Source organism: Terrapene carolina, unplaced genomic scaffold, assembly GCF_002925995.2.
Source record: "Terrapene carolina triunguis isolate 2854851 unplaced genomic scaffold, T_m_triunguis-2.0 Scaffold233, whole genome shotgun sequence".
Lineage (NCBI taxonomy): Eukaryota > Metazoa > Chordata > Testudines > Emydidae > Terrapene > Terrapene triunguis.
Genome location: NW_020664584.1, coordinates 5,020,036 through 5,033,559, shown reverse-complemented (window position 1 = coordinate 5,033,559; position 13,524 = coordinate 5,020,036).

The following is a 13,524-nucleotide window of genomic DNA, read 5'->3' as shown; positions in this document are numbered from 1 at the left end:
GGATGGTGAGTGATCCCTCCACAGTTGCTCAGTGAGGAAATCTGCTCCCCTTTAGTCTGCCCCTATTCCTGCCCTTTGTTTCTCTTCCATCCCTCCCTGTCCTGCGAAGTTTCCTCTGCTCTTTTCTCTGAATTTCCTTCCCTGCAGCAGCTTTTCTTTCCCAGCCCTGTGGGCTTTGCCCCCAGCTGCCCTCCCCGTTCCATGCACGACTACGATCAGTGGTGAAAGTGTCAGTGTTAGGTTTTAGAGTTGATGCTCCTGACTTAGTGCTGACATCACTGCATCAATTACCCTTACACTCAGTTATGATTTGAATCTTGGTGGTGGCCATGGGGGCTAGAAATGTACATATTTAAAAAAAAAAATTCAGATTCTTAAGAATCTGTGTCACACAGGCCACATAAATACATCACATGGGGCAGTTCTGGGGACCTTGTGTCTCATGGTGAGGGTGCTAGGTTAGGAACCACATGACTTGGGTTCTAGTCCAGTCTCTGCCACTGGCCTGCTGGGTGACCTTGGACAAGTCACTTCCCCCCTCTCTGTGCCTCAGTTTCCCTATCCATGTAATGGGGATAATGGTACTGATCTCTGTAAAGCACTCTGAGATTGCCTGCTGAAAAGTGCTAGATAAGAGCTGGGTATTATTAGTCTGACTCTGCTACTGATCTACTGTGAGACCTGGGTCATTATACTGTAGTTTTTCAGGGTAGGGCAGGGGTGGCCAACCTGTGGCTCCGGAGCCACATGCATCTCTTCAAAAGTTTATATGCGTCTCCTTGTATAGGCACTGACTCTGGGGCTGGAGCTACGGGCGCCAACTTTCCAATGTGCTGGGGGGTGCTCACTGCTCAACCCCTGGCTCTGCCACAGGCCCTGCCCCCACTCCACCCCTTCCCACGCCCTCCCTTGAGCCTGCCATGCCCTCGCTCCTCCCCCTCACCCCCCCAGAGACTCCTACTCCCACAAAACAGCTGATCGGGAGGGAGGGTGAGGTGCAGATTGGCGGGTCTACCAGTGGGCGAGAGGCGCTGGGAGTGGGGGAGGGAGGAGCTGATGGGGGAGGGGGGGGGCTGCTGACGTATTACTGTGGCTCTTTGGCAATGTACACTGGTAAATTCTGGCTCCTTCTCAGGTTGGCCACCCCTGGGGTAGGGCCTGTCTCTCACTGTGGATTTGTACAACAACTAGCACAATGAGCCTCTGATCTCTGCTGGCACCTCTGTGTGCTGCTGCAGTGCACATAATGATGCAAACAAACAGAGCAGAGTGTACATTTAAAAAACAATCCCTATAACAAAACACTCCACTGCACACATGGCTTTCCCCCTAGGGAGAGGGTGAAAGAGAGAACAAACCAGATGGGACAGGTGTTGTTAGTAGTGTCACTTAATGCACAACTGGAAGGCACTGAGATATTACAGTGATGGGGGCTGGATAAGCACATGTATGGAATAGAATATACACAGCGTGAGGGGTCAGATTTTAAAAGATTTTTATTTAGGCACCTAAAGATGCAGAGAAGTGCCTAAAGGGATTTTCTAAAGCTCTAGTTGAATCTGGTTGAATTTTAAGCTACCTAAATACCTTTAAAAATCTGGCCTTCGGAGCCCTAACACATCCTTACTATTACAACGTAACCCCAGCAGCATTAAAATAATCACTGAGACAAACTTTGTCAGCCAGCCGCCTCCCATAAAGCTCCTTTCCACCCCTTCATCATTCTGGGAAGCAAGGCTCCAGCCCTCTTCACAAGCCCTATCAACGACTGCAATTTGTCTTTCCACTTCCTATTCCTGTCTGCTTTCAAGGAGAAAAACCGGGCCCATGAAAGCAGTAAGTGCTCAGGTCCCACTGAAAGTCAATGGGAGTTGGCTATCTATAATCCCTAGGCCCCATGTCCCCTTAGAACCCCAGCTTACTGTAGAGAGCATCTAGGTTCCATAGCTGTAGATACAGAACTGGGTAATCTCTGTATAATATGCTAATTAAGATGTAAATATTCTGCTGTTAGAAGCCGAGCATGCAGTAGACCTTGAAAGACACTGTTTATATAGCTGACGCGAGACGGTTATAGTTATGGTAGAAATGTTAGTGCTTTATGCATTAAAACGACTCTCTTCAGTCTTCTTAGCTGCCTGTCCATAATTCGTTATCTGAAGTCCTCGGTGTCCGTGCAGCTTTGCCTAGGAGGGCAGAGTTAGGGTTGGTAAGGGAATATCAAATACTAACTTTCACATGCTCAGGTTTGTGTTAGAACTGTCTGAATTGCACACTGGAACTGATCGCTATTCACTCTACCATGCCTTATCATTTCTACGAGACTGAAGCCAGATGGTAAAAGATAGGTAGGCACTTAACTCCTGTTGAAAGCAATGGGAGTTGGGTGCCTAAATACTTTTAAACAGCTGGGCCTTGATGGCTAGAGAATTTGTTTAATATACAGAGTCCCAGAGATTAGTGTTTTTTAAAAAGCTTATTTGCTGCAAATTTTAATTAATTTCAGCATTTGTTTTGATCTGGGGATACAGCATGGGGATGGGGTGTGGTCTAGTGTGGGGAGCAGGTGACTGGGAGTCAGAACATCAGAGTTGTATTAAGCTCTGACACTGACTTGCTGTGTGACCTTAGGCAAATCACTGGACCTTCATGTAGCTTCTTTACCTAGCTGCAAAGTGGCTATTATAATACCTTTGTGGCACCCAGGTAGGATTGTGAGACTTCCGTCAATCCATGTTTGGCAAGGTGCTTCGAAATGCTTGGATGAAAGGGGCAGCCTCAAAGTGCAAAGCTTTCTTCCTATAATGAGCAAGGATCAAGTTTGCTCAGCTCCCATTCTAGCATGTCAGCAAGGTCTGCTTGGAGCTGATTCAACATTTACTCAGGTGGCAAAGTCAAACATGGTCAATACACCTGTTAAATATACTTGCACACAAATTAAGGCTGAACTGCATACGATAATTCCCTTCTTATAATGTGTAGAAAACTCAATAGAGAGGGCTGACTCTCTCTTCCAGGGCCTATTGCTAAGGAAACATCTTCTCTCCCAGTAGAGAAGGTGGCTGGTTAGCAAATCATGACTGTTGCTTTGGCACCAGAATGTTTCCAAACTCCAGGTGAATTCAAGCCATAAAGCTGCAGCAAACTCAACTATACAGGGAATATTTATACTGAGAGCCAAGTTCCTGGCAAGCTATTTTCTGTTTTTTCTTGGCAGCGATTGGAGGTAATTGTGATGCCTGAAAGAAAGCTCATGGCCGCCCAGCCCAGCTTCTCCTCCTGCTTTGATCCCAGAATACTACACAATGTCATTACATTGCCATGGAAATGAATTTGACATCACACATTCACCATTAAGACTTCACTCCAGGTTCAAGGAGGAGGAGAAGACCGAATGGGAAGGAGAAGTCTTGGGGGGAAACTGAAGATGGGGCAGAACCAAATCCCCAAACTTTAGGGAGATGTGGATTCCGTCTATTTTAGGTACTTACAGGTCTCCCAACTCCTAAACTAGTACCCTAACTACTGAACCATTCTTCCTCTCTCTCTTCAAACATTGCACCTGGTCTTATTCCTATAATGGGCCAGAACAAAACATTGGGTCCAAACATTCTTGATTGTCTGATCTAGATCTGAACTTTGAAGCTTGGGTCCACCTCCTAATGTAACAACATTTCATATAGGTGAAGGCTAGATCATCTGTCTGACCTCCTGTATACCACAGGCCATTTAATTTCACCCAGAAACCCCTATAGTGAGCCCAATAACTTTAGTTAGACCAAAGCATCTCAGTCCTCAGGAAACTAACTTGTGTACCACAGGCAGAGAGCAGGAGAGTCCGAAGTGCCACCAATGGCCAAGGCCTCTGCAATGACAGGGAATTAGGTGAGATATACCCAGATAATTCTGGCAGGTGATCCAGGCCCTATGCTGTCAAGGAAGGCAAGGTCCCTGTGGTGGGGCGACTTCCCTCCCCCCGAGAGAGGAGGCTAGAGTAGGCCAGAGCAGCTGCGCAGGCTGGCAGCCAATTAGGGAAGGGCCTACTGAGAGCAAATCAGGGCCGAGATTAGAGCCAGCCAATCAGGGCTTGGCTAGGCCCTATATAAAGGCGGCCCAGGAAGGGAGCGGGGAGTCTGTCCCAGACCTTCATGGGAGAAGGTCTGTCTCCAGAGCAGGAAACCAGCACCTCAGACAGAGCAGTGTTGGGCAGGCTTGGGGGGAGCATAGTAGGACTCTGGCCCAATACTTGCCAGATTGCAGGCCCTGATAGAAAGGGCCTAGAGTGTGCGAGGGGCCAGAGGGGAAGTGACCCAGGGACAGTTGGACAAGGGGAGAGAAGGAGGTCAGGGAGGCTGCCACTAGAGGGTCCCCGGAGTTGGCGCCTGTGGCTGCATGAGATCAAGGCAGCCTCCCCGTTTAGATAGGAGCAGGGAGCGATCAACTGCCTGGGTACAGCTAAAATGATGTTGCGTTGCAGCAATGCAGTTTCATCCCTGTTTGTCAGTTCCCCAGCTTTGATGCAGGGACCAGAGGTCAATTTATTAGGGGGAGCTTGGCATTTAACGGCCAGGCTTTCTGACAAAGGCTTTGCTGACACTACTGGAAAAGAGACTTCAGGGTTGTTTCTATTTGCCAAAGCAACGACCTACTGGCCATTGAGTATCTTGAAGCCATTCATTAACCTGACAAATCAACTAGCAGTCCCTAGGGCAGTATCTTTAGCCACTTGCCAGTACATCTGTTTTTGTCCCAATAAACTTTCCCATCCTTTACAACTCAGCTGAGGAATTTACCCTTCCCTGAGTTTAAGGGCATCTCCGAAACAGCCAATTCCTGTCAAAGGATTTGTGAGTCACCAGCTAATCAATTCCAGCCACAGAAAGACACAGGGAGGAATATTGTTCCTGAAAATACTGCATTATTGATTAAACATTTGTGAGCCATAAAATATAGTAATAACACAGGGCTGGCTGCAGAGTGAAACCTGCCAAGAAAGCTTCTCTTACCTCTGGCCTTCAAGGACGAGGGTTAAACAAGTCCAACACCGAGATTCATTTGTGTAATAATAGCTTGTGATGATTAGCAAAGGTTATTTTATGGTTAGCTGTCTAATTATAAAATGACCAGCAGTATCATCTTATCCACATCTGCATCAGCTAAATTATGACATTCCCCTTGTTTTATGCAGATTCTAGTAATATTGGTTCTATAACCTTCCAACCCCCCTGTCTGCCAATAAGGCTCATGTGGTACGTAAATCATAGGGCAGTGCTGGAGTTTGATTCAACTGAAAATAAAATGGGGTGAATTAATTTGGCAGCTAAACTCAGTGGGCAGCGAACAATGAAAAGGTGAGAATGAGTCAGCTGCTGGGACACGCACATGCCAGCAGGTGAAACCTTGGTGTAAATATTGCAGAGAATCTGTACAGAGCATCAGACAGTAACAGGGGATGAGGGATTAGTATAAAATGGGACTGAAGTACAATACCGAGAGCTACTCAAATGCACTGTATGGTGTATACAAAACAGAAGTGTCTGCCAAAGATGGTCCAAAGACATTTAGCCCTTCAGAGCCCAGGACCAGCTTAGGAGGACAGTCCACGCATGGCACAGAGAAGCACCACTAGACACCTGGTGTAGCTGGGCAGAAGGAATGCTCCGTTCTTGAAGGGTCCCTGCATGCTGGGATCTAGAGTTATAATTTACTTCAGCAGTTGGATTTTGTGTGTGTGTGGTGGGGCAGAGTGTTACCACCCATCCAGGTTATTAGACAGATGATTGGGAGGAAGGATGCTCCCTTTTGGTCATGGGGCTGAGCCGTGGGTTCAATTTCCTGCTCTGCCATAGCCTCTGCAGGTATGTCTACACTGCAGTTCTAAACCCACAGCTGGCCTCTTCCAGTTGACCCAGGCTTGCGGGGCTTGGGCTGCAGGGCTATTGAATTGCTGTGTAGACGTTCGGGGCCTGGGCTTTAAGACACTGCAAGGCAGGAGAGTCCCAGGTCTTGGGCTGCAGCCTGAGCTCAAATGTCTACACTGCAATTAAACAGCCCCTTAGCCTGAGTCCTGCATGCCCGAGTCAGTTGGTACGGGCCAGCCGCGGGTGTCTAATGGCAGTGTCGACATGCCCTCTGCATGACCATGGCAAGTTACCCAGGGTGGGATCTACAAAGGGACTCGGGTGTTGCAACATTAACGTTTAGGTGCCTGGAAAATCTCTGGAACAACACTGTGATCCACAGAGCTGTGTTAGGCATCTAGACTCCCTATACAGTGAATGGTGGGAGAGAGGCGCCTAAGAATGCGATCCACAAAAGCCAACATGCTAGGCAGGGAGCCACGTGAGCTAGCCAATGGACGGTACCAACTCCAGGGGTGTGTGCTAAGCCCTGCCCCGTCTGAGATGGGCATCTAGGACCATGTCTACGCTACGTGTGCTACAGTGGCACAGCTACAGCGCTGTAGCTATACTGCTGTAGCCAGGGCCGGCTTTAAGCCGATTCGGCTGAATTGGGCCCCGCGCTGCGAGGGCCCCGCGCTGCAGCTCTCCACCCCGCCCTCAGCTCACTTCCCCCTCCTTCCCTCCCCTGAACGCTCCGCCCCCTCCCCTGCTTCCCGCGAATCTCTGATTCGTGGGAAGTCTGAAAAGGAGCAAGGGGCGGGCAGGCAGCACCATGTAAGCTGGCGTGGTGGGGGCGCGAGAAGGGCTCCGGGGAGGCGTGGCCCGTTCCCGCAGGCCCCAGCGGCTCTGGCCCGGCGTGGCTCGGGTCCGGCCCGGCCCCGGCCCGGCCCCCGCGGCTCGGGTCGGCCCCGGCCCGGCCCCCACGGCTCGGGTCGGACCCAAGCCCGGCAACCCCGGCCGGAGCGTGGCTTGATTCCTGGGGGCGGGGCTTGCTGCAAGCCCCGCCCCCAGGAATCGGGCCCCGCGCTTGCTAAAGCCGGCCCTGGCTGTAGCACTAGCGTATAGACGCACACTACAGCAATGGAAGGGTTTTTCTGTCACTCTAGTAACTCCACCTTCCCAAGTGACAGTAGCTAGGTTGACGGAAGCATTCTTCCATTGACCTAGCCACATCTACACTGAGAGTTAGGTTGGCATAGCTGCGGAGTTCACAGTGGATTTTTCTCACCCCTGAGCACCATAGTTCTGTCAACCTAAGCTTTAAGTGTAGATCAGGCCTATGTCTGGGCTGCAGGGAGGTGCCTCGCTCTGCCTAGTGATCCATAAACAGGAATCTGCCGCTTGGAGGTTCCAGGAGGCGGCCTCTGGACACAGGTATTGGATCAGGGCCCACCCGCGTCTTTGGTGGCTGAACAGCTATCTTCCCTGGCTTGTGGCTTGCTCTGGGGCTTAGGTGAGGAGATAGGTGTGACACATGGAGGGCGGCTCCAGTGTGCATTCCCAGAGGCAGAAACCTAGGTACCTAGGGAATTTTTACCCCGAAAATGTAGGCGCCTACAGCGTTCGGTATGAGTCTTGTGGATTGCAGTGGAGCCAAAACTGAGATTTAAGTGCCTGACCCTGAGACCTAGGCACCTACGTCTGGGTTTCATCACTTAAGCACCTTTGTGGATCTGGGCCTTCATCTCTTTGTGCCCATTTGTAAAGCTGGGTTAATAATAGCTCCTTTCTCCCACCCTGTATCCATCTTGTCTCTTTAGAGTGTGAGCTCTTCAGGGCTATCTGTCTCTTAAGTACTTATGTGGCTCCTATTCCCCATAGCGCCTCATCTTCTTCAGTGTATTTATCCTCACAATGCCCCTGGGAGACCTGGAAGTGCTGTACTTCCCATTGTATAAATGGGGAACTGAGGCACTGAGAGGCTAAGTGAGGCCTTGCCTATGCTTGAAAGGGTTTGCTGGTATATCTGTACAAGCAGAGGTATCGCCACCCTCTGACCACTAGGTTAGAGTGGAAGCAGAATGGTGGGACATGGTGAGGGAAGCTTTCATTGTTTCAGCTCTGGCTCTGTGTTCTGTGTATGTGCAGAAGACGCAGTCTCCATGTTTTAAGGAGAAAAGAAAAGGTGGAGGAGTTGCACTATATGTAAGAGAGCAGTATGATTGCTCAGAGCTCCGGTATGAAACTAGAGAAAAGCCTGTTGAGAATCTTTGAGTTAAGTTTAGAGGCGAGAGCAACCAGGGTGATGTCGTGGTGGGTGTCTGCTATAGACCACTAGACCGGGAGGATGAGGTAGACGAGACTTTCTTCAGACAACTAACAGAAGTTTTCAGATTGCAGGCCCTGGTTCTCATGGGGGACTAATATGAGGGGGAAAGGAGTCCAGGAGAGCTGGCTGTATTTTAAAGAAGCCTTATTGAAGGTGTATGAACAAATCATCCCGATGTGCAGAAAGAATAGCAAATATGGCCGGTCACCAGCTTGGCTTAATAGAGAAATCTTTGGTGAGCTTAAACACAAAAAGGAAGCTTACAAGAAGTGGAAACTTGAACAGATGACTAGGGAGGAGTATAAAAATATTGCTCGAGCATGCAGGGGTGTAATCAGGAAGGCCAAAGCACAACTGGAGTTGCAGCTAGCAAGGGATGTGAAGGATAACTAGAAGGGTTTCTACAGGTATGTTAGCAACAAAAAGAAATTCAGGGAAAGTGTGGGACCCTTACTGAATGGGGGAGGCAACCTAGTGACAGATGATGTTGAAAAAGCTGAAGTACTCCATGCTTTTTTTTGCCTTGGTCTTCACAGACAAGGTCAGCTCCCAGACTGCTGCACTGGGCAGCACAGTATGGGGAGGAGGTGAGCAGTTCTCAGTGGTGAAAGAACAGGTTAAGGACTATTTAGAAAAGCTGGACATGCACAAGTCCATGGGGCTGGATATAATGCATCCAAGGGTGCTGAGGGAGTTGGCTGATGTGATTGCAGAGCCATTTGCCATTATCTTTGAAAACTCGTGGCGATCGGGGAAGGTCCTGGATGATTGGAAAAAGGCAAATATAGTGCTCATCTTTTAAAAAGGGAAGAAGAATCATTCAGGGAACTACAGTTCAGTCAGGTTTCAAAGTAGCAGCCGTGTTAGTCTGTATCCGCAAAAAGAACAGGAGTACTTGTGGCACCTTAGAGACTAACAGTCAGCCTCACCTCAGTCCCTGGAAAAATCATGGAGCCAGGGCCTCAAGGAATCCATTTTGAAGCACTTGGAGGAGAGGAAGGTGATCGGGAACATTCAACATGGATTCATCAAAGGCAGGTCATGCCTGACTGACCTGATTGCCTTCTATGATGACATAAATGGCTCTGTGGATATGGGGAAAGTGGTGGACATGATATATCTCGACTTTAGCAAAGCTTTTGATACGGTCTCCCACAGTATTCTTGCCAGCAAGTTAAAAAAGTATGGATTGGATGAATGGACTATAAAGTGGATAGAAAGCTGGCTAGATCATTGGGCTCAATGGGTAGTGATCAATGGCTCGATGTCTAGTTGGCAGCTGGTATCAAGCGGAGTGCCCCAGGGGTCTGTCCTGGGGCTGGTTTTGATCAACATCTTCATTAATAATCTGGATGATGGGATGGATTGCACCCTCATCAAGTTCACGGATGACGCTAAATTGGGGGGGAGAGGTAGATATGCTGGAGGATAGGGATAGGGTCCAGAGTGACCTAGACAAATTGGAGGATTGGGCCAAAAGAAATCTGAGGTTCAACAAGGACAAGTGCAGAGTCCTGCACTTAGGACAGTAGAATCCCATGCACTGCCACAGGCTGGGGACTGACTAGCTAAGTGCCAGTTATGCAAAAAAGGACCTGGGGATTACAGTGGACGAGAAGCTGGATATGAATCAATAGTGTGCCCTTGTTGCCAAGAAGGCTAACGGCATATTGAGCTGCATTAGTAGGAGCATTGCCAGCCGATCAAAGGAAGTGATTATTCCCCTCTATTCAGCACTGGTAAGGCCACATCTGGAGTATTATTGTGTCCAGTTTGGGCCCCCACTATAGAAAGGATGTGGACAAATTGGAGAGTCCAGCGGAGGGCAACAAAAATGATTAGGGGGCTGGGGCACATGACTTATGAGGTGAGGCTGAGGGAACTGGGGTTGTTTAGTCTGCAGAAGGGAAGAGTGAGTGGGGATTTGATAGCTGCTTTCAACTACCTGAAGGGGGGTTCCCAAGAGGATGGAACTTGGCTGTTGTCAGTGGTGACAAATGACAGAACAAGGAGCAATGGTCTCAAGTTGCAGTGGGCGATGTCTAGGTTGGATATTAGGAAAAACTATTTCACTAGGAGGGTGGTGAAGCACTGGAATGGGTTACCAAGGAAGGTGGTGGAATCTCCATCCTTAGAGGTTTTTAAGGCCCGGCTTGACAAAGCCCTGGCTGGGATAATTTAGTTGTGGTTGGTCTTGCTTTGAGCAGGGGGTTGGACTAGATGATCTCCTGAGGTATCTTCCAACCCTGATATTCTATGAAGTCCTGTAGGATTTAACAGGGGGGATGCCAAGAAGGGTTGTTCAGAAAATCAAAAGGGCTTTATAGAAATTACTTCTGTCTATTGACAGAGATCCCACTGGACAGGGAATCCTATGCAGCCCATGTATCAAAAAACAGATTTTCTTTGTCAGTCATAGCCAGAAGAGGGAGGGCAGGGGGATTATTGTTTTTTATGATGTTACAGTGTCCTTCTCTGTATGTTAAATGTACTAAAAATACTTGACCTGAAGACTGCACAGTTGAAAGCCCAGCCCAATGCCAACATTAAATATATGCTGCATCAGTCAATATATCATTTAAAATTAGTTTCCAAATTACCTCCAATAGCAGAAAGAAGATACCAGTGTATAACCTAGATATAAAGCTCTATCAAGGAGAATCTGCTTTAGCTCTTAGCCATGTATGCATATTACACACAGTTCTGATTCCATCCAGCAGAGGACACTTGTGTGTACAGATCAGCCAATGTGTTTCAATATATTGAGAGGAAGTACCGAGGAATAATATAGTCCTATATGCTCAAAAGCTCATTTTGGTGGAGGTTTGAAGATTTGGGCTCTACTTATCATGAAATATTAAAGTCTAGAAATATTGGTGTTAGCAAACATATTGTGTACATAAGAAAACAAAAATGAGATAAACATTTACATTCCCTGAAACTCTGGAAGGTATGAGATCTTCTTGAATTGTGCTTTAAGCAATTTTTCAACCTTAAGCTCACAAGCAGATGATCTTTCAAAACCCAAACTCCCTTGGGCATTGGCATCAAAGGAAAATGTCTGCATGTCAAAAATAATACAAGGTTTGGTGGGTAAGAATGGAGATAGATTCTCAGCTAATGTAAATTGGTGTCCAGGTTTCTGTGCTCATAGCGGTAACATTGTCCTGTTGGTACTTGGGTTATTTCTTTTTCCTTTCAAAATGCTGTGCAATGGGCTAGTGTCCGTGCCACTAATGCATGGATGAGGCTGTGGGAACTGAGAAAACAGAAAGGCGAGCTCTTTGATAACCCCATAAATATAGTGACAATCAGCATGCTTCCTAGGAAATATAGAACTAGTTTGATGCCCACATCTATCCTGATGCCCAGCAGGGGTAGAAAACCTCATAAAAGTCCATAATTGATAAATAGGATTTGGATCAGTTGGGATACTTGTAACATTGGTTGAAATGTTGCAGTGGTGCTTTAAGAAGAGAAACACAGCAGATGTGTGCTGTAGTTTTTTGAATGATAGGGAATGATAACTTGGTCTGATTCAAAAGAAATAAGCAGGTCATGACTGCTGCTTGCTGTAGCTCTGTGATAATAAGAACTTACAGCACCCACCTATACACCTGCTTTCCCTTCCTTCCCTCCGCCCTGTGTGACCACAGTGATTTTATGACCAGGTTATATTAACCCTTTCATTCCTCCTGGAGCCTGCACGTGTCTTGGCAGCCATTTTCAGGTGAAAGTGCATTCTTTGGACCATACTAGAAGCAGTGGAAGGCCAAGTTCCAGACCTAGCTGGTATTTCATTCAGCATGGAAGGGGCTAAAGGCATCCATTATGTGCCCAATGAGTATTTGGAGTGGGATTAGCACTCTGCATTGACCTGATTCTGCGCCCAAGGACATCGGGGGGAGTCTCTAGTTGTCTGGAGATGGAGGTTGGCTCAGCTCAGCTGAGCAGATGCATTTTCCAAAGCTGTCTGCTGATTTCCAGCACTTTGCTGTGTGTCTGACTTGAGGAACCCATCCAGGGCCTGCTTTGCCGAGGAGCTGAGCACCCACAACACCAGCTGATGTCAGGGGGAGCTGCGAGTGCTCAGCGCTTCTTCAAATTAGGCCATAAATGAAAATGACCCTGAACTTGTCCCCTGTCCCTGACTTCAGCGGGGCTCCATGTTGCTGCCGGGATGGGAGTCCCCTCCTGGGAGAGGTTGCGGGATTGGGACCTCAGTGCCCAGTGCTGATGGGTAACAGTACTGGGGAAATGAGAGGAGCAGAACAAAAGAGAGAATGCTGGAAAAGGGGTGGGGAAGGATCGCAAAGATTAGACCTCATTAGATACAAGCACTTTAAACATCAGATCCTATTAAATGTTCACAGTTTAAAACCAGGCCTTATTATACACTAGCAGTTTGCAGATGAAGTCCTACTAAATGGAACTGCTTTGAAATCCCAGGCCTCAGACGCATTCATTATGAAGATCAGGCCCTATGAAATGTATTCAGTTTGAAGATTAGGCCCTATTAAACACAGGCAGTTCAAAGTTGAAGTCCAATTAAGCACAGGCAGGCAGAGCATTGGTTGTGGGGAGAGAAGAAAACCTGTGGTGCCATTCAGCACATCTGTGGCTCCGTGCTGATTGAAATGAATTAAATAACCTTCCTTCATCTGACCATTCATAGAACCCCGGCTCGCGGTTCTCATTGAAGGAATTGAATTACCGCAGCCGCGCTTTAGCAATTCTCCAAATTAATTCTTTAGTGTGATGCAGCCCTGACTTGAGCTCCAGATGGCTGGAGGAGAGAGGCAAGTGACTCCAGCAGAGAGATTTCTGGCTGATGTGGGGCTTGCTGCAGCAGTTGGATGGGTGAGGAAATCTCTGCTTTAGCGCAGCCTTGAGGCTGTGACCTGTTTGGGTTTGTGATTAATTATTAACAATCATTCTAATAAGTGAGTTAATGAGTGAGCGCTGAATGCTTCCTGGACACAGGCATGGAGAAACCACTGGACTCCAATCTTCTCGGCTTCTCATAAACCCATGGAATACAATGACACTTTATTTCCTACTAGCCTCTCCTTCTGTCCTGTATATTGTATGTATCTCTCTTCTTCCTCGCATTAATCCCATCAAATGGGGTCCACTCTGAATCCTCTCCCTCCAAAGTGCTCGGTTCAATGCCATATTCTTTATCAAAGTGTTTCTCAATGACCAGTCCATGGACCAGTGCTGGTTCCTGAGATCGTTTAGGAAGGCAGCAAGGTGGTCCCTGGTATCAAAAAGGTTGAGAAACTCTGCCAGTTGATTGCACCACATGCTAACATGCCTTTCTTCATGATATCCCACTACTACTTCTTGAGT